The sequence below is a fragment of the Opisthorchis viverrini genome (assembly GCF_000715545.1).
Source record: "Opisthorchis viverrini unplaced genomic scaffold opera_v5_566, whole genome shotgun sequence".
In the NCBI taxonomy this organism is placed as follows: Eukaryota; Metazoa; Platyhelminthes; class Trematoda; order Opisthorchiida; family Opisthorchiidae; genus Opisthorchis; species Opisthorchis viverrini.
Genome location: NW_008752230.1, coordinates 9523 through 27304, shown reverse-complemented (window position 1 = coordinate 27304; position 17782 = coordinate 9523). Strand labels below are relative to the sequence as shown.

At 43.8% G+C, this 17782-nt stretch overlaps 1 protein-coding gene across 1 annotated transcript in view; it reads right to left on the bottom strand.

The window, feature by feature from the left end:
- Window positions 1-17782, bottom strand: part of T265_11739 (hypothetical protein) — a gene marked incomplete at both ends in the record, with an annotated part of 30678 nt that overhangs the window by 3560 nt on the left and 9336 nt on the right. Inside the window, 4 exons of the mRNA XM_009178482.1 lie at window positions 2103-2174; window positions 11520-11561; window positions 12060-12101; window positions 14642-14671. The remainder of the gene's footprint in view (window positions 1-2102; window positions 2175-11519; window positions 11562-12059; window positions 12102-14641; window positions 14672-17782) is intronic.

Below are 17782 nucleotides of genomic sequence, written 5' to 3'. Positions count from 1 at the left end.
AGTTGATGCTCTCGTGCCATTACCTCGGTAGCGGTTCAGTTTTGCCGATTTAGATACCTTACTTCGGATTGCAAACGGCTTTCTATGGATGATTTTGCAGGGCTCCCAGCTGCTGCATTGTGAATAACACTCACATATTTCGAACGAAAATGATGAATATATCTTTAAAGCCGTTTGGAGATGAGGACCTGATAAGAGGAGGTAGCATTGTTAAAGTTTTTACACAGATTTCAGCTTTGTATTTGAGGCCAACATATCTGGGAACAGTTCAAAGCTGTCTGTATCCAATGCTGCTGAACCAGTCATCANTCAGGAGATTTCCCGTGAAGCATAACTCCTTGTCCGTCATGAGTACTTATGACAATTCTTCGCAAATGGGGATCTTTTCCAAGGTGCGCTAGGAAAATTCTGCAATCGCATGCTTTGTAAAGAACAATTGTCAATCACCAATGAGTGTCAATGTTTTGAGGACAGTTAGTTTACCAGGCTCCCGTTAAAACCGGCAAGGAAATCTGCTTTAAGGGCAATTACTGAGAGCTATCGTGACACTGAGTGTGGCTGGTTACCTGGTTGCTAGTTACTATGCCTCGCTAACGATTCCGCCTTTTGTATTCCAACAAAAATGTACTTTAATGATTATACTTGGTATTGTCTGATGGAGAACCGTGTTATCCCTCTGACGTTGAATGGTTCGTGAGTGCTCAAAATCGACGTTGTCTACCACTCACGCGGCGGCAATTCGGGGCCAATCAACTGGGATATGTCCTCGCGTTATTGCAAACTTGACGCGATATACCTACGGTTCACAATACGTCGTCTAAATAGAATTTTATAGTGATCCGTATGAGTTAGGGGTGAACTCGACGAGACCATGTGTTACGTGTGAGTGGATTATCCGTAGAAAAACACATCTAAGAGCTCATATATTTTGGCACTGCGTGTGACTGCCATAGCGATCGAAGCTGTGGGTAGTGGGAATTTTTTATCGATATTGTGTTTCTCCACCCATGGTCAATTGACCAGGTGACTTCAGCTCTATGTTATTGTTGCTTACCGACTGTAATGACGCCCTATTCAACTACCTATCGGACATGACGTATTCACTTAAGTCGTCTGAAATGTTGCATTTAACACCATGGAGTCTATGTATTGCAAATCCCGTGTGTAAATAAGCGTGCTGGTTGTGCAGCAGCTATGGGGTACTCTGATCGCAAGCACCCAACTTCAATTTTATACTGGGGTAACCAATGATCTTGCTTTAAAAACGAAGCTATGACCACACAGCACATGGACAAGTTTTTTCTCACCAGTAACGACCCACTTCTTGTGAAACTCAGCGGCTGAGTTCAATGGTTAGTTCCGACAGAAATGGAAACCTCATAAGGTCACTGCGGACAGTCGAACCACCCACTACCCGTTGCGCTCTTCTTGGGTATAGTTGATCAGATAGGCGCAGTTTCCAGTTTCATGTCCATCAGCCTTATGTTCTTCGTGCACCAAAATCGAGCCGACAGATTTTGGCAAGTACTCTCTATCATTTGCACAGAAACTCCGTTTGACAGGGCACTTAGCTCAGCCGTATCAAGCTCAATTCCTCGTTTGGTCCGTTTATTAAATGTGCCGCACCATGTCGCCACCCAATGCTTCAGTGACAAAGCTGCAAGGCCCGGGGCGCGTCTGCTAACTTGAGACACCAATGTCGTCAAAGGGGTTTGTCCCTGAATCTCAAGGGACGTGTTTATCAGGCTACAGTATGGGCTGTTGTATTGCTGTGAGACTTGGTCTGTTTGAGCAGCGAAAATGAAACCTCTTAACGTGTTCAACAACCGCTGTCTCAGAACCACAACTAGTCCCGGTTGGTGCCTACGAATTCCTAACGAAAGCGAGTTTTTGGTGGCGCAACGGAAATTCTCATTGAAAAATATGTCCAGAACTAGAAGCTGGGTTACTTATGCCCTGTACTGCGCAAGCCAAACCCTCGTTTGCCTAAGAGAGTGGTTTGTTCTGTTCCCAATTTGGAGAGGTACAAGCAGGGGTGACCAAACCTTATCCTAGCAAAAAAGCATGGAAGAGATTATAGTGATGCCGTCGGTGCTACTCACTTTAGAGGATGGGGATCGTGTGATCCCTACTGAGCCTGGTTGGCGACGGTTGACAGTTCCTATCTCGGTTGCCTGAATAAGTGTCTGAAGATGTTGACAGCTCAGAATGACTGTGGTGGGCAAGCCCCAAGTCCCTTTCCCATCCGCTTTTACCATTTCCCTAAAAAATGGCTTTCAAATCATGATTGCACGGCAGTGAAACATCCAGATTGAACATTGATGTCTTGCTGTCGATGATAATGGTGATGATGATGATACAGGATACAGTAATCCACTGAGATGGGTTATGTGGACGCGATGAATTTGACTTCAGTAGCACGATGACCTCTGTATGGAGCGTAAATGCGTGAGTATGATCGCCCACTTTCTCCGCGCTAGTCCGGTAGACTTTCCACATGGCATCGCAAAGGTTCTGTATAGAAGACTTTCTGATGTCACATACGTGAGTTGACCGACGGCATTACTGACGAATACGCTTCGCGTGCCCAGATCCAATAAAAGCTAGGCATACCTTGAACGCCTAAACCTCGTACAGAGTCAGCGTTTTGCGGTCTGGACCGGGCTGCTGGTGTATCAGGACAATAGTTGCCTTTGATCTGGATGGTACAAAAGAAAGTGCGGAACTTGTTCCGCTTGCGGTCCGGGTGCCCAGGACATCGCAACCGCGACCAGTACGGTGTCAAGGACGGTACGGCCGGTGGTATAATGTTTGAATATTTTGTCGTCTACTCCCATTCGTCCATATGCTTTGTTTGCAAATAACGGTGATGTGACTCAGGTAGATTCGACGCATCAATGTAACGGAGGTGGTTACCACCTCTGGCATGTGGTAGCCATGGTATTGGTCGGGGTGTGTTTCACTCCTTTATCCAAGACGAGTCACAGAAATGTTATGATGTTGCCGTGGAACATTTTATGCGAATGACGTCCCCGGTGAATGTTGTTCGAATGGTTGTGGTAGATAAGAATAACTCAGCAATGCCTGACGCCACTGTATTTTTTGTTCTTTTCAGTGTTACAAAGCTTAAATCTAGGAATTTAGGATACAGGTACGCCGTAGACGGCGACCCGTCAGCTGTCACTTAAATGGTAAGCAGAATAAGTGCCGGCCCTCCTCATCAAACACGTAAAAAGCATGTCTTGGAGGTATGAGGCAGCGGTGATCCTCTGAAGGTAGCGGTTCACACCAATCTATGTGGACGATAACTACAAAGAACGCTTCCCAGTGTAAACTAAGTTGGCAAAGTTCCTCACCAACAGTGGTTACATAAGTAAACGAGAGTAGTAGGTGGTGATCACTACATACTTCAACAATTCCTCTAATTCTTCAGAGTTTTCCAGTGATGGGGACCTTTCTTTATGTCCACACAACACTTAGCGTTTAAGGGGAGACCACCAGAAATAGAAAATCTGTTACTAGCCCTGGCATAACCGCAGGCACTAACGTTGATCCGTTAACTGCGAAGGATGCACCGATAGTTCCTTTATTATAAACCAGAGTTAGGGAGGTCAGAGAAAATACCGGCTCCTGTAGCTACTGAACAAAACTCGCATGATACATGGCCTTCAAGGTGCTCATTTAGTGTCAATAACATTCACAATACCTGCATGTAGAAACCGTGTGAGCCGCCGTGGATTATATTTAAAAAAGTGTGACACCTTAGGCAAAGACTGAGAGCAACTTCAGTTGAACCATGGATCAAACACTTAAAAACGCTGTTGCAGTGCACATAAGCCAAAGTACCGTTACATTTGTTATTAGAACCCTACGGAGCCTTTCATGAACTCCTCATAAGTCACAAAAATGAAAAATTGAAAAGTTGTGGCAGTAGTGACACTCGCTATTTTGATTGTTTACTTTTTGTTACCGTCAGTAATCACAAATAACATCGTCCTTTAAAAATACTGGTAGCTTTGGAGACAACATGGACAATCACACCCGTCACAAGCAAGTTATGTTAACCTACCTGGAATCGCACGTTATCTGACTTCGTTGCATTTGGAAATCTGTCAGCGATGTAAATTTTTAACAGATACAACCGCATTTTAATTCTACGCTTCGTTCAAGAGGGTCAATCATAAACCGCAAATTCACGATGTTACCATTTTTGAATGTTCCCGCCATATAGGTTTCAGCCAATCAGAATAGGGTTAACGCCGCAAGACGCGTGATCGCAAACCGCATATGTTAGCATTGCGGAGATGGTTTAACTAGGTGGTAATAAACGAAGATAAGAAGACCATATCTCAGAGCATTGGTTTTTTATGGAACCACATAACAATGAGGTCATACTCTCGCAGAGAATTCCATCGTCTGGGGGAGGTCCTCACCAAGTGGGAAGGTGTCAAGCGGATGCGTTAACGGGACCTCTGTTTCTTGTGACACGTGAATGACACATGCGTCATTAAAAGTCTGAAGGAGTCTTTTATGTCCAAGCATTTAAAAAAATTATATCCGTTATTATACAGAAAGAGGCCAAAAATGACGTGTTGAAATGAGACAGAAAACCCGTTCTTTGAGGACCTCAAAAGGTACAGACATAAATTATTGTTCAAATTTTCTGACTTCCTTAGTAGTGGTGGTACTTTTCGGCGCCATCTGTGATGAAGACATAGACCTCAAAGAACACCCCAAGATTTTCGTCCAAACGGACTGGGAGGATGGCGGCCATCAAGGCCTAGCTCGTACTGTGTTGCGGTGCCATTGTCATGAGTATCACTTACATGTGCCCATGTGGCAGAGGTTACCTTGGGGGAGACCACCTACCAGGATTCGAAGGGCTTCCAAAAGCGTCCCTGGACTGAAAGACAACAGTTTTATGTTTTGGTATGACAACGCTAAGGTAAATAACTATAGGCTAGATGCAATTGCCCTTAGCAAAATGCCCGCAAGGGTTGGTGCTTCTCAACTTTTGTGAACGCAAAAATTGTCTCAAAACTACATAGAACTCAAAATGTTGTTTGTTGACAACGCTAAAGTAATTAACTATAGGCTAGATGCAATTGCCCGTAGCAAAATGCCCGCAAGGGTTGGTGCTACTCAACTTTTGTGAACGCAAAAATGGTCTTAAAACTACATAGAACTCAAAATGTTGTTTGAGATTTTACATTTGAATGGCACCAGTTAAGACGATCTAACATCGGGGGAGGAAGGAATTTTCGGTCCGAAAGTTTAGACCACAGATAATTTCTGTGTGATATTCCCAAACAGCCTGCCTGGTCTAACTGCAATCAGCCGTGGTGGCTTGGGAAACGAGGTTGGGAACACCGATTTTTTTAACACTCCGTTTGCAGGAAAGCTTCAGCGTGCAGGAAATCTTTGAAATCAGTCTTTGATTAGGCAGGAAGAATGTGTTCGGGAAACGAGGTTGGGAAAACCGATTTTTTTAACACTCCGTTTGCAATTCAGGAATGCTTCAGCGTGCAGAAAATCTTTGAAACCAGTCTTTGATTAGGCAGGAAGAAAGCGTTACTCTCTAGACGTCACTGCTTGACTAGACAGAACGATGTTGGAAAGGCGTCAACGGCATGCCGTGACTCGGCAACTTCCAACTGTGTCCCCTTGCAGAGAAACAAAGAAAAACAACCGGAGAAAGAATTGTAAATATCTGCTTAGTTGGTTTTGTAATTCTTATTATTGGACGTAACTTATGTGGATAGGATCTTCAGGGCAACAACTGCTCACTTTGCTTTCCAGAACCGTGGAAACACTGTTGGTCTCGCAGCTGGGCGAGTTATTTTAGCAGCACCACTCGTAAATCACACTCGAAGTTCATGGATGTGGGATGAACTAAATTCCCGAAGAGACTATGCTTGTGCTCCACACAGAAAAGTTGCATGAAAAGACCTGTGTCAAAGTCTTCAGGGAGATTAAATGACTTTTGGAAACAAGGGGACAAAAGCAATACTAGAGGGAATTCATAATACAGCCATCTATTTACGTACCTTAGCGGATGACTGACGGTGATGTCCGGTTGATTAAAAAAGTGATACAGGCCAGTATTAAAACAAAAACTACCCTGGTGCGCCTTAGCTAGGTTCCGGGTGCCGAGTCTGACTTAGCAGACCAAAGATGTCTGTTCATAGAACCTCTTCTGTTACTAGCGTCGAACTTTGATTTCTAATTTCGGGTTCTTGGAATTTCTCATTTATCCATCACATGACTCGTAATTTATGATCCTTTTTTCAGTTGAGATTATTTCTCTTCTTTTATGATGGCTGAAACAGTTGATGGCGACGTTGTCCTTCGCTTTCGTGCAACAGAATTCCGAAAAATATACGGTATATCCTGTAAGTGACTATTTGTGTGCACACCAGTGCACAACAAATACACGTCGCGTACAGAATACCTGATTAGACGAGCGGATCGTTACCCCCAAATCTCATGAGGTCGGATATTGATTTGTTTGTTGCTTAGCTGGTGAGCACTCTTCATTGTCCACTTGAGCGTTGAAGGTCTCCTATACTGCTAGACTACCAGTTACGATGGTAACTTGTTCAGGGTACTGACCATGTGGTCACTAAAAGTTCTGAATACCGGGATTGTTGCATACATATTGACATAGCTGTGTTGCTCGGCTTGGCTCAACTATGCTGCCTCAAGCCTGAGATGCCGCAACCACACTCCATCATGAGTCATATATTCCAAGTCTTGGAAGCTCCAAGTAAACTGTAATCAAGCACACCATTCAAGGTGCATTTTCACTCGACTATGTGATATTAGGTATCGACTGAAACTAACAAAACCTGGTTTATCTTTGTGTAAGGATAAGTACTTGTGGAGTAGGTGTCAGCTATCAATTAAAATCATGTGACACAAAACAAAGATCACGTCAAAATTACAGACAGCTCATCAGCTGCTGCAATTTGGAGAGAACCGATTCCGGACCCACCGGTCCGCCTATCTATCCAATTATCTATCGATCGGTCAAGTGATCGATCATCTGCCTATTCGGACCTACACAAAGTAGACGACTGTTTTTAAGTGCATTGAAGTTGATGTCAAATACACGTAACACAAATGAAAGGAAGCGCGTATGGTTGTTGTAGGTGATATTTTCTTGCGAAATTTCCAAAGATTTGACTCTGTGCATTGGTCAAATGCGCCTGAGCGTCACGTGAGACCCGTGACAAATCTTTTAGTGGGTAAGCGGTCGATGGCTGTCAACGCATTTGGTGCAGAATGAGATTTGAATAGGAGCTAGATGTGTGCTCACCAGAAGATGACCATTCTCGGTTTTGACAACCGACTATCTTTAACATCGCCTAAAAGCCGACCGTGGGAATTTTTACGATGTCAAGTATCAGATTCTGGGTATTCTCCTTGTAGAATTATGCACTCTCTTCCAAAGACTCAGATAGTGGATTGCAGAAAAGTTGCCAAGTGGAAGACATCACCGTGTATTCAAAAATGCGTGAAAAAATAATTAATGTTTTTCGTCAACTTTCACCAAAGGTAGAAGTAAGGCAGAGAAATGGGATGACTGAGTACAACATATTGATGGAGTGCGATTTTAGGGAAACTGAGAAACAAATATGGTAGATAATTCTCCGGAACGAGAGAGTCTCATTATTTCGTCAAAAGAGAAATTCCCCGGTTTCGATCGTCCAACTCTTCGAGTCTATCTAGTAGTGTTTCCAGTCGTTCAAACTCTGAATCCATGTCAGTGGATATCTGGGTTGCAGGTGGTAGAAAGAAAGAAGAATACCAGAATACCAGAAGAATACCAAACGCGGGTCAAAGACTCAGCGATGGCGATACATGTCTTAGACACGGGACAAAGACTAGATCCGGAGAATGTAGAATGTGGACGGCGATTCACACCACAGCGGCTGATAGCCGAGGCGGTGGAAATTACTAAGCATCACAGCGTGAATAGAATCGAGGGTGTGAAGCTAGCAAGCGTATGGAAAGCGGTCTTAGATAAGCCGAGTTGACACGTGACTGCGTGTGGTTGTCAATGTACGTAGAATCGTCAGCTAAAAGAGAATCTCTATTCCTTATACAACTATCGTAGGTCTGGCTCATCCACATAGACGGATGTTCAAGAGGGATCATCACGTGAACCGAACCGGAAGAACTAGACCCTAAGCTGGACCCAAATCAATGTAGGTTTCACCATCGGCTAAACACTTGGTGACCCACCCTAATACACAAAATCCCTTGGCCGACACCTAACACAGATTTAGCTGATTGATTCCCTTTCCGCCTTCAATCTCGACCAATCTGCTAACCTAGTCACGTGGACTGACGAAGCCTTTGTACCGAAAGCGAAACGTTGGTTCTACAGTTGATTGACACCTTGATACTCATAGCTTTTATCCTTAGCTGAGGTGGATTGGATACGTTACGTCCTGTTCAAAACGGCGTGAGGTGCACAGCTAGACTACTGAATGCTAATTCAGCGTACTAACTTGCTGATTCCCACAACCAAACCCGGTGTAAAAATTCATTACCTGAGGAAGAGGCATCTTTAAATTCTGATGTCAGATTACTTCACCAAACTAGTACAACGACGGAGAAGTCCAGATCTTTTCAACAATTTAATGGTTAATCAGTGGCACGCTTGGGTTACTTTACCTTTAAGCATCTTTTGTACAAACAGGCAGCTTGCCAACCGCACGACTATAGGCAGACATCCGTTCTTGAAACGCAGTTCGAACTTGCACCTCGCGTTTTTCGGAGTTGTGTGATCATTGGTGCGAGTTATGTGAGGTTATGTTAGTTTTTTCGTAACCATGCTTGTAAGGATGCATTATCTGAGGCGGAAACTGATCAGGAGCAGCGCACAACCAGCTTAACTTACATAGGAATACAGAATTAGTCTGTCTGTGCATTGCAAACCCATCCTAACCGTCTTTACGGTGAGCACACGGAGAGCCATGGTGAGCAGAAAAACAACGTCTACTCTGTAATGCACTACTGATAACGTTGCTGAAAACTCCTCGACAGCCCACGACAGGTTTCGCCCTTCTTGGGGCTCATCAGCTGGGCGCAGTCCCCGAGTTTCCTCTAACCCTATGTTATACTTAAACCCGAATTGAACTGTTTTCGAGAAATACATTCATTTGCAAATCAATTTGGATTTCACGAGAGCCCAGAAAAACCAAATTAGTTTGCAAATGAGTGTGTATTCGCTCACGTCTACTCTGATTGCACTCCGACAAGAAACACACTAAAAGTATTAAAGAATTGTTTTGGTCTATTCACTTCAGGAAGTCATTCACCCTGGTGCAGCAAGGCACACAGCACACAAGTTCAGATACTGTACCGTTAAATGGCCCTCGAAGAATTCCGTACGGCCTCAGCCGAGCTTGATATCCGGGATGGGGACATAGGGGGAAGTATCATGGGAAGATACCGGGTTCAACCAAATACCTATGAGATTGACTGCGAGGACTGCGATGCAACTTAAGCGAACCACTGAAGATGCGTGTCAGTGGACACAAACGCTGATTCAGTTTGAAAGGTATCCAACCACTACGGAGCTATTCCTGTCAGTGAACCACAACTCTCTGTCTGGCCATTCCAGGGCATTGAAATAGGCCTGTCATCAGCTTTGCAGAGTTGTTGCGCGGAAATCAAGTCGATAGCAGATGCGAAGGATAGCACTTGTCTGACATCTACGCCATTGCAACGAATCCAACTTCGGCTAGGTGGTTTCTAACGATGAACTTGGTTCACGAGTGCATGAGGTAGCTATCTCATGGAAGCTTATTTACTTTTTGTTCATTCAGATCAGAAACCCATCTTTGATAAACTGATTCCACTTCCTTCAGCTGTTCACTTGGAAGTGTCATATGTGAGACACTCCTTTCGAATCGGCCTACGTCATTGTACACGACCAATGGCTGCGGCGATTGGAATGGCTTACAGTGAGTACAATGATTACAGATTCGGTTGATTGGTCACTATGGAAACCATTCGACAATTCGCTGATTTCTACCGAGAAAGTCTCAAGTTTTGCTCTGGTTAATTGGACGCCTTAACGCATGTACAAGGTGGTGAGGGCTAGTGACCGTTAGATCACTTGGAGGCTTTTGCCAAGAGGTCTGTGCTTTTCGGACATTGTCAGGACGAACAAACACGGCAGAGCGATTGATTTTGAGGGCCAGAAATTTCACTTAGTTCATAAGGCACTACTTATAAGGTTACTGAAAATTCTTCGACAGCCCGCAACCGGTTTTGCCCTTCTTGGGACACATCAAGTAGGCTCACTCCCGGAGTTTCCGTCAACCTTATGTTCTACTTGAAACCAGATCAAACAAAATTAGCGAAATACACTTATTTACAAACAAGTTTGGTTTTGCGAGAGACACCTGGAACCCAGCTCAGTCTCTAGTGTGGGATATTCACCCTTCCAGCCGCTCCAATTTGACAATAACGGAAGTGTCTTCAATAACGACCCTAAATGTTGCCTGTGCTAGTTCAATCACCTTTTCAAAAACAATTGATGGGTACTTCGCCTGGATTAATTACAGGCAAGTATATCCTCGCGAAACGATATGACACACGTGTGTTTTGACAGGCTGCAATTAGTTTTGGTTACCTTGATAATGGGAAAATTTCTAAAGATCTCCATTAGTTCCCTCTAGACATTGAAGTAGCCGAAGCCCGGAAAGCACTTCCGTCGTCAGGGCTAACACCCAGATTTAAATCCACCAGATGCACTTTCTGAACAGAGGATATTTGATCCAGATTTGACCGTCTGAGGCTGCAAACTGGCTGGTCACGTGTCCACTCTAGCCCTGCCTCAACAAGGACGAGAGAGGTTGTGTGGCCGAACTTTTCTGGATCTGATACTACTTTCACCTTAATTCAACACCGCTAACTTCAACCCTCGATACACTTAAACTGACGGGACCACTAGGACACTATAGTTACAACAGGTTCATTTTCCACTTTCTTCATTACCTCTCAAGGCTAATTTAATGTCCCTTTTTTTAATGAACGTGTTCACTGAAAGTTTTATGGTGGATCTCAGTCTCTTCGAAATATCAGCCGAGACTTGACTTGAAATGTCCAACTAATAGGACCTAGAAGTTTCATCATAACCCTCGTCACTTATGCATAACTTATATGCGTCTTGTCCAGGCTTGGTATTATTGATTGTTCTTTGCGCACCACCAAATCGTATGCACGCCTTTTCATTCAGGTAATCAATAATCTAAGCTTACTAATTATTCAAAAATGTCATGTGATGTTCGGACTACTACGAGACGGCGTTACATTCGCTGGGGCTGAGAGAAGCCTTCGATTTTCAGGAATATGTCGTTTTTCCCGGACATTGAAATGCGCAGTTATTTTTCCACTCAGCTGGTTTGATTTCTCTCTGAATGTGAAAGTGCCGAATGCTTGAAAACTGTTTGTAGGCTATTCAGTCTGTCTTGATTTTACGAAATCTTTCTTCCACTTACGACATTGTCATCGGTGTGTGGATCTTCACTTTCTGTGCCGGCCTAAATGGCATAACATAGATAATTGTCGACTGCGTGTTCACTGAAAGTTTTATGGTGGATCTCAGTCTCTTCGAAATATCAGCCGAGACTTGACTTGAAATGTCCAACTAATAGGACCTAGAAGTTTCATCATAACCCTCGTCACTTATGCATAACTTATATGCGTCTTGTCCAGGCTTGGTATTATTGATTGTTCTTTGCGCACCACCAAATCGTATGCACGCCTTTTCATTCAGGTAATCAATAATCTAAGCTTACTAATTATTCAAAAATGTCATGTGATGTTCGGACTACTACGAGACGGCGTTACATACATTCGCTGTGAGAGAAGCCTTCGATTTTCAGGAATATGTCGTTTTTCCCGGACATTGAAATGCGCAGTTATTTTTCCACTCAGCTGGTTTGATTTCTCTCTGAATGTGAAAGTGCCGAATGCTTGAAAACTGTTTGTAGGCTATTCAGTCTGTCTTGATTTTACGAAATCTTTCTTCCACTTACGACATTGTCATCGGTGTGTGGATCTTCACTTTCTGTGCCGGCCTAAATGGCATAACATAGATAATTGTCGACTGCTTGCTACGTGACTGGGTAATTTGGATTCTGGCTTCCCAGGGTTCGACTGACTCGTCTCTGACTGCGCCGAGTCGGTGTATTTCTTTCTTGAATGTCCATGTAGACACCTTACAGTTGTGGTAGCTTTGGTCCATTGTTCTGTCTGTTCCTCTGTTCATCTGTTGGCGAAAGCAAACTCACAGGCTATTTCGTTCCATGATTCCCTTCTAAAAAAGCCTTTCTTTCGTTTTCCTCCGGACCAATTCCGCTTATCATTTGTTCTCGATTGTTTAAAAGGAGTCTTTGCTTTGGCAAGATACAATCACTTTCAAACAAGTTTAGTTAGATCCAACTAGAAACCGACTGAATAGCTCGTTTAAAAACGTCATAAATGAGCGAGTCGGCTTGGTTCCAAGTGAGTCTACCCCAAAACCAAATTTGTTTGCAAGTGAGTGTAGTTCATCAATTTCGTGCAATTTGGGTTCAAGTAGAAAATAAGGTTGACGGAAACTTGGGGACTGAGCCTAACCGATGAGCCCCAAGAAGGGCGAAACCGGTTTTGGGGCTATCGAAGAATTTTCAGCAACCTTATGGGTAGTGTGCTAAGCCCTCGCCTTATTGTTTAAGCTGTTTACACTGCGGTCCCGTGGCGTTAGTTCACAGGTTATCAGCTTCAAAATTTACTGACCAAACCACCCTACTCTTGTTCGGGTAGCCCAACATGACCCGTACAAAGTTCCGGGAGGATAGGAGCAAAGATATCATCTAGGCAAAGTCCAGGCACCGACAATCTCCAAAGAAAAACGGTTGCAGTGATTGTGCATCATTTGCGCAAACAAGTCGGTCGGATAGTTCTTTGTAAGCGCCCACACCACAGACAGGTCATCTGGCCTAGTTTGGTCCAACCAAATTTAACAGTGATCCAATCTTTTCCGTTTCATAAACAATAGGTTTAAACTTTTAGTCTGTCAGGGTAACTGCTTCACTGCATCTCACGTAACTCGGAGAGTTTAGAACCCGCAATCTTTCATCCAGCAGATGGACACTTAACTGTTCAGCCACGAGCAGCTGATATGGAATGTGATTAGCTCACACTTAGGCGGGATGTAGCGCCAGTCATCTTTCAGTCACGGGAACCACATCACGTGACCACATGTATTGATTGACTTTTCGAGTGAGGAATCCTCGGAAGGGAGTTTCGCTCATGTTGCGAAAGTATTCTCCCTCTGAGCTATTTCTTCATTGATGGTGATGATGGTGATTTCTAAGAGAAATTTCCTTATGCCAGTCAACCTATTTTTGGGAGAACAAGTTCCACAAGTTGGCGCGAACTAGTCACGATGTTTGCTATGAAACTGCTTGCAACAGTCGAGCGGACTGTGAACGTAATGGGCATCAAAGTTTTCTCGGTATGCTTTCACCCATCTACACCAAGGATGGAGCCGTTTTAATTGGACCAACTTACACTTCGGTGTCTTTCAAATCTCAAGTTCTAGACTCAACTTGCTCGATGTTGTGAACCTCCTTTTCCATGTACGTGCCACAAATAGCGGAACATCGTCGCTTGGCTGTGCTACTTAGTTGCATGTTTTTCGAGGAAAGTACACAATATTCTGATAAGTAGTCCGAAGGAATCTGGGTTGATGGGTATCTCTTGGGAAATCCTTCTGAAAGTTACCAGTTAAGCTTGTAAAGTGATGCCACAAACCAAAGTGATGAAACAAAAAAACGCAAAAATGTGAGGTGCACTGTCTTAATCTGAAACACAACTAAACCATACGAGTCAAGTCGTGCGAATCCTCAGGATGGAGGGTGAGCTTAGTTGAACAAGGCCGGGAGAATAGGAGTAAAAGTGCTTCAGAACACAAGGTTGACGAAAGCTTGGTGAGTGAGCCCACTTGATGAGCCCCAAGACGAACAAAACCGGTCGAGTTTTCAGCAACCTTACTAGTGTAACGGTGATACTACTGATTAGGGAGGCACGCGAGTAGTATGTGTTGTTCGTAGAATTTCGCTTTGCGTCGATTGAAAAAGGGAATTCTGTTGCGGAATTCATGGGGCCACTTTGTAACATTTACTTGGATTTGACCGACGAATGAGTGGTGGCAATGAATCTCTAGGAATTGTCGTTCGCGAGAGGATCTGTGTCCAGTTTTTGTAACTAGGATGCAGATTAGAGTTTTGCTCCCCTGTTGAATGGTCTGTAACCGGTCAGTAGGCATTTCCGAATAAATAACTCCACAGCGAAGGCCTTCTTCCTTTTCACTAGTAGTGTATTACATCTATACATACGTATCGTTATATCTCGAATATCGTACCAACTGAAACATGAGGCGGCCTGGCGCATCACGTTCGGTTGCTCAGAAAAGTCACAAACGAGAGACTCAGCTGAGTTCCGGATGAGTGACCCGCAAAACCAAATTGGTTTACAAAACAAAAGGATCCTGGCCTGAATGAAAACGACCGCTGATACATTCATCTAAGCGCACACAAAATGAGCATAGGGTTAGTGATGACTGGATACTTACGTTATTCAGCTCCAATTCCGCCAATGCAAACTGAAAAAAAACAAGACAATCATTAGGGAATTTCGGAACATTGTTTGCCAGTGCATGCAAAGTTGTAAGTCATGGCGATGTAACCAGTTTGAAACAAAAAAAAAAAGATATCAGCCGCTTGACTAACTGGGTGTCACTGCATCCAATCCAAGTGTGTCCAAACGCTACTTATTTCAAAACAGTAACTTCTTTTAAAGGGACGCGCCTCCTGGTTAACTTAAAGGTTTTTACTGAAAAGTGGAACACCTACGCGAAATAAATGCGGAATTCTCAGTGTGCTGCAATGCTCTGCACGATGCTCTCAAGAGACAAGACTTTCTTGTTCACTCAGCATCGTTCAAGATGGAATAGGAGTGCCAGAATGGAATGTGTTCACAATACGAAGGGATGTCTATGCACATAGGTACAGAAAGTTGATTCTTCTGCAGGGGAGACATCTAATCGAGAGGGAGATTTCGTCATAAACAACAGCATTGAATTTCTCTGTTTGGCAGTTGAAAGCAGTATTAGTCTATGGCTTGCATCGTGGAGCATTCTGACTCCGGTGGCAGGCGGTGAGACAACCCTGAGTGTTACTTGTGCTGATCCTTGGAATGTCTTGTGATCGAAGGCCGGACTGCGATGGCTAAGCGTTTTTAATTTGGCAGCTAGTAGGTTATCGAGGAACGTCCAGAGATGTGACTCCTTAGTAAATATTTCGCCCTGTAATTGCAGTTACTCAGTGTTCGAAAACCTTATTTTCTTTATTTGGAAACATCTCCACTAACCTTCAGGGTATTCGAACCGGCAACACCCCACCAGTACTCTGAAAACTTAACCGTTCAGCCACGAGTGGCTGGTCAGCAGTGTGATTAGTTCGCAGTTGGTATCCATCTCCTTCAGTCACGGAATTCAAATCACGTGGTCACGTGTTGACGATATCTTATTGAGCCAGCTTCAGATATGCCTAATTTTGACAACCCTGGGTGCCATGCGGTACCAACAAGTTCGACTAATATTCAGGCTGTCTGTGAAAAAAGCAAGACGTTGCTTTGCACACCCTCTAGAGTAAACTAAGTTCGCTACGATTCAGTCACTAAGATAATTTTGTTTTATTAAGTATTGCGATCAAAACAGCAAAGCATATTGAACAGCTGCGAACCCGATCAAGATGGACCAGACAAAATCGATTGTATTGGAATAACCAATGCAAAGTTTAGGGGAGCAGTTAACAAGAATGTTTGGACGCTGAGAGAAATCCACTTCTTTTTATGAAAAAATTGACTCCCCTTTCTCAGACATTGGTTCCGCAAATTGTGAGATGCATACTGCTGAAGGCCAGGAAGTTATCTGAACATCGCGAAACTACTACCAACTGCAGGGACAACTGAACATCGCGAAACTACTACCAACGGCAGGGACAAGACACATGTCGCTAAAGGAGGTCTTCGGACTAAACTAAACTATTCGGGTAAGTATTTGAGTTCTAAATCGAATCACAAATATCCGCAACTATATGGTTTTGGGATCGTCGTTTCTGGCAAGTGCAGCCTCGTCTCATCTGGTAATCATGCAATCTAGAAGAGATAAGACGGCTCACCATCCACACTTGATGCTAAGACGAAACTTGTGGCGACAGTGAAATCAGATCACAGATATCCGCAACTATATGGTTTTTGGATCGTATTTTCTGGCAAATGCAGCACCGTCCCATCTGGGAATCATGCAATCCAGGAAGAGATAAGATGGCTCAATGTCCACACTTGACGCTAGGACGAAACATATGGCGACATCGGCTTCTTTCTCCATCCCCATCAACACTTCACTAATCTACTCTCAAGAAATTCCGGATGACTTTCCAAAGTCTGTAGGGAGCTTATTTTACTACATACTATCTGCCGGAATCGGAAAGGTGGGCACGATCCCACTGCAACTTCTGTTGTTTGTACTTTAAGAAAGTAAAATGCATATCGGACCTTGCAGATTCTCAGGGTTAATTCATCAGGAGAAGAAGCGTGCAGTTCTTCACGTTGTCCACAGATGACATGATAACTCTCCGGTGCCAATGCACATAATAAATGAGAAAAACCTCAGATTCCACGAGACGGCCACCTCCAGTGAATATCTGGAGCTTTTGATGGTGTGCTGTGTGATTTTTACAACTGGTTTAAGGGCCACATGCTTGGCTAGAAAGTGGATGTGTAGTAAACAGGACCCAGGGTTTTGTATCTAGCATGCACCATAGCAACGGGAGACTGGTGAAGCGTCTGGATACAAAGTACAGTAAAGTGACCTCGCTTATTTGTTCTTAACCCTTCACCGAATTTGTGCACTGTGTGGTTTGCCGTTGGTGATAGTCGCTTTAATTGACTGTATCACGATTGTATCAGAATGTATAGTCCAGCTGAAATGTATCTTTTTCTGCTCTTGAGTTATCATCACTTTGTTATGATGAGCACAACAGAAGCGATCCGAGGGTTTTCAGTTCTCCTGGCCGCATAAGGCTGACTATTTATCAGGGACGTTTTGGAGCGGTGTGTATGCTTGCTTATCTGGCGGTATTCATGCTACGGTCAGATATAACTACCAGACAATAAGTAACCCTGTCAGTTAAATCTAGCGCGGTAGCGATAATAGGTTTATTTGCTTGATGACCGTTCTCCAGTAGTTCTTGTATCTTTACGCACCGTTTTGGCCAAAACAATCCACTCATTTCAGTATCAGTGAGCGCATATCCGGGTCTTCTACGGGCTATAGACCAGTTTCAGATATCAGAAAACACAAACCTGTGAATCTCAAGCTTCTTTTCTTTTTTTTGAAGCCTACTGCCACACTGGTACGGTGGATGGGGCGTATGAGTAATATGTGGTTTCCCGTGACTTCGACTCGCGTCCAGTGGAAGGTGGAGTTTATCACTTGACCTGTGGAATTGTTTTTCAGCGTTTCTTTACAATTGCGCGATAGTCAGTGAATATCCACGAAAGTTCAAGACGCGTGTGGACGTTTAATTTAAAAAAAGGTGCACGTGAGAGGTTTATTTTCCTGTCCAGTAGTTTGTAACTGTTTAGTTGGTGTTTACTAATAAACAACGCTGGGGCGGGCGAACTTTCTTCCTCACACTGGTACTCCTTT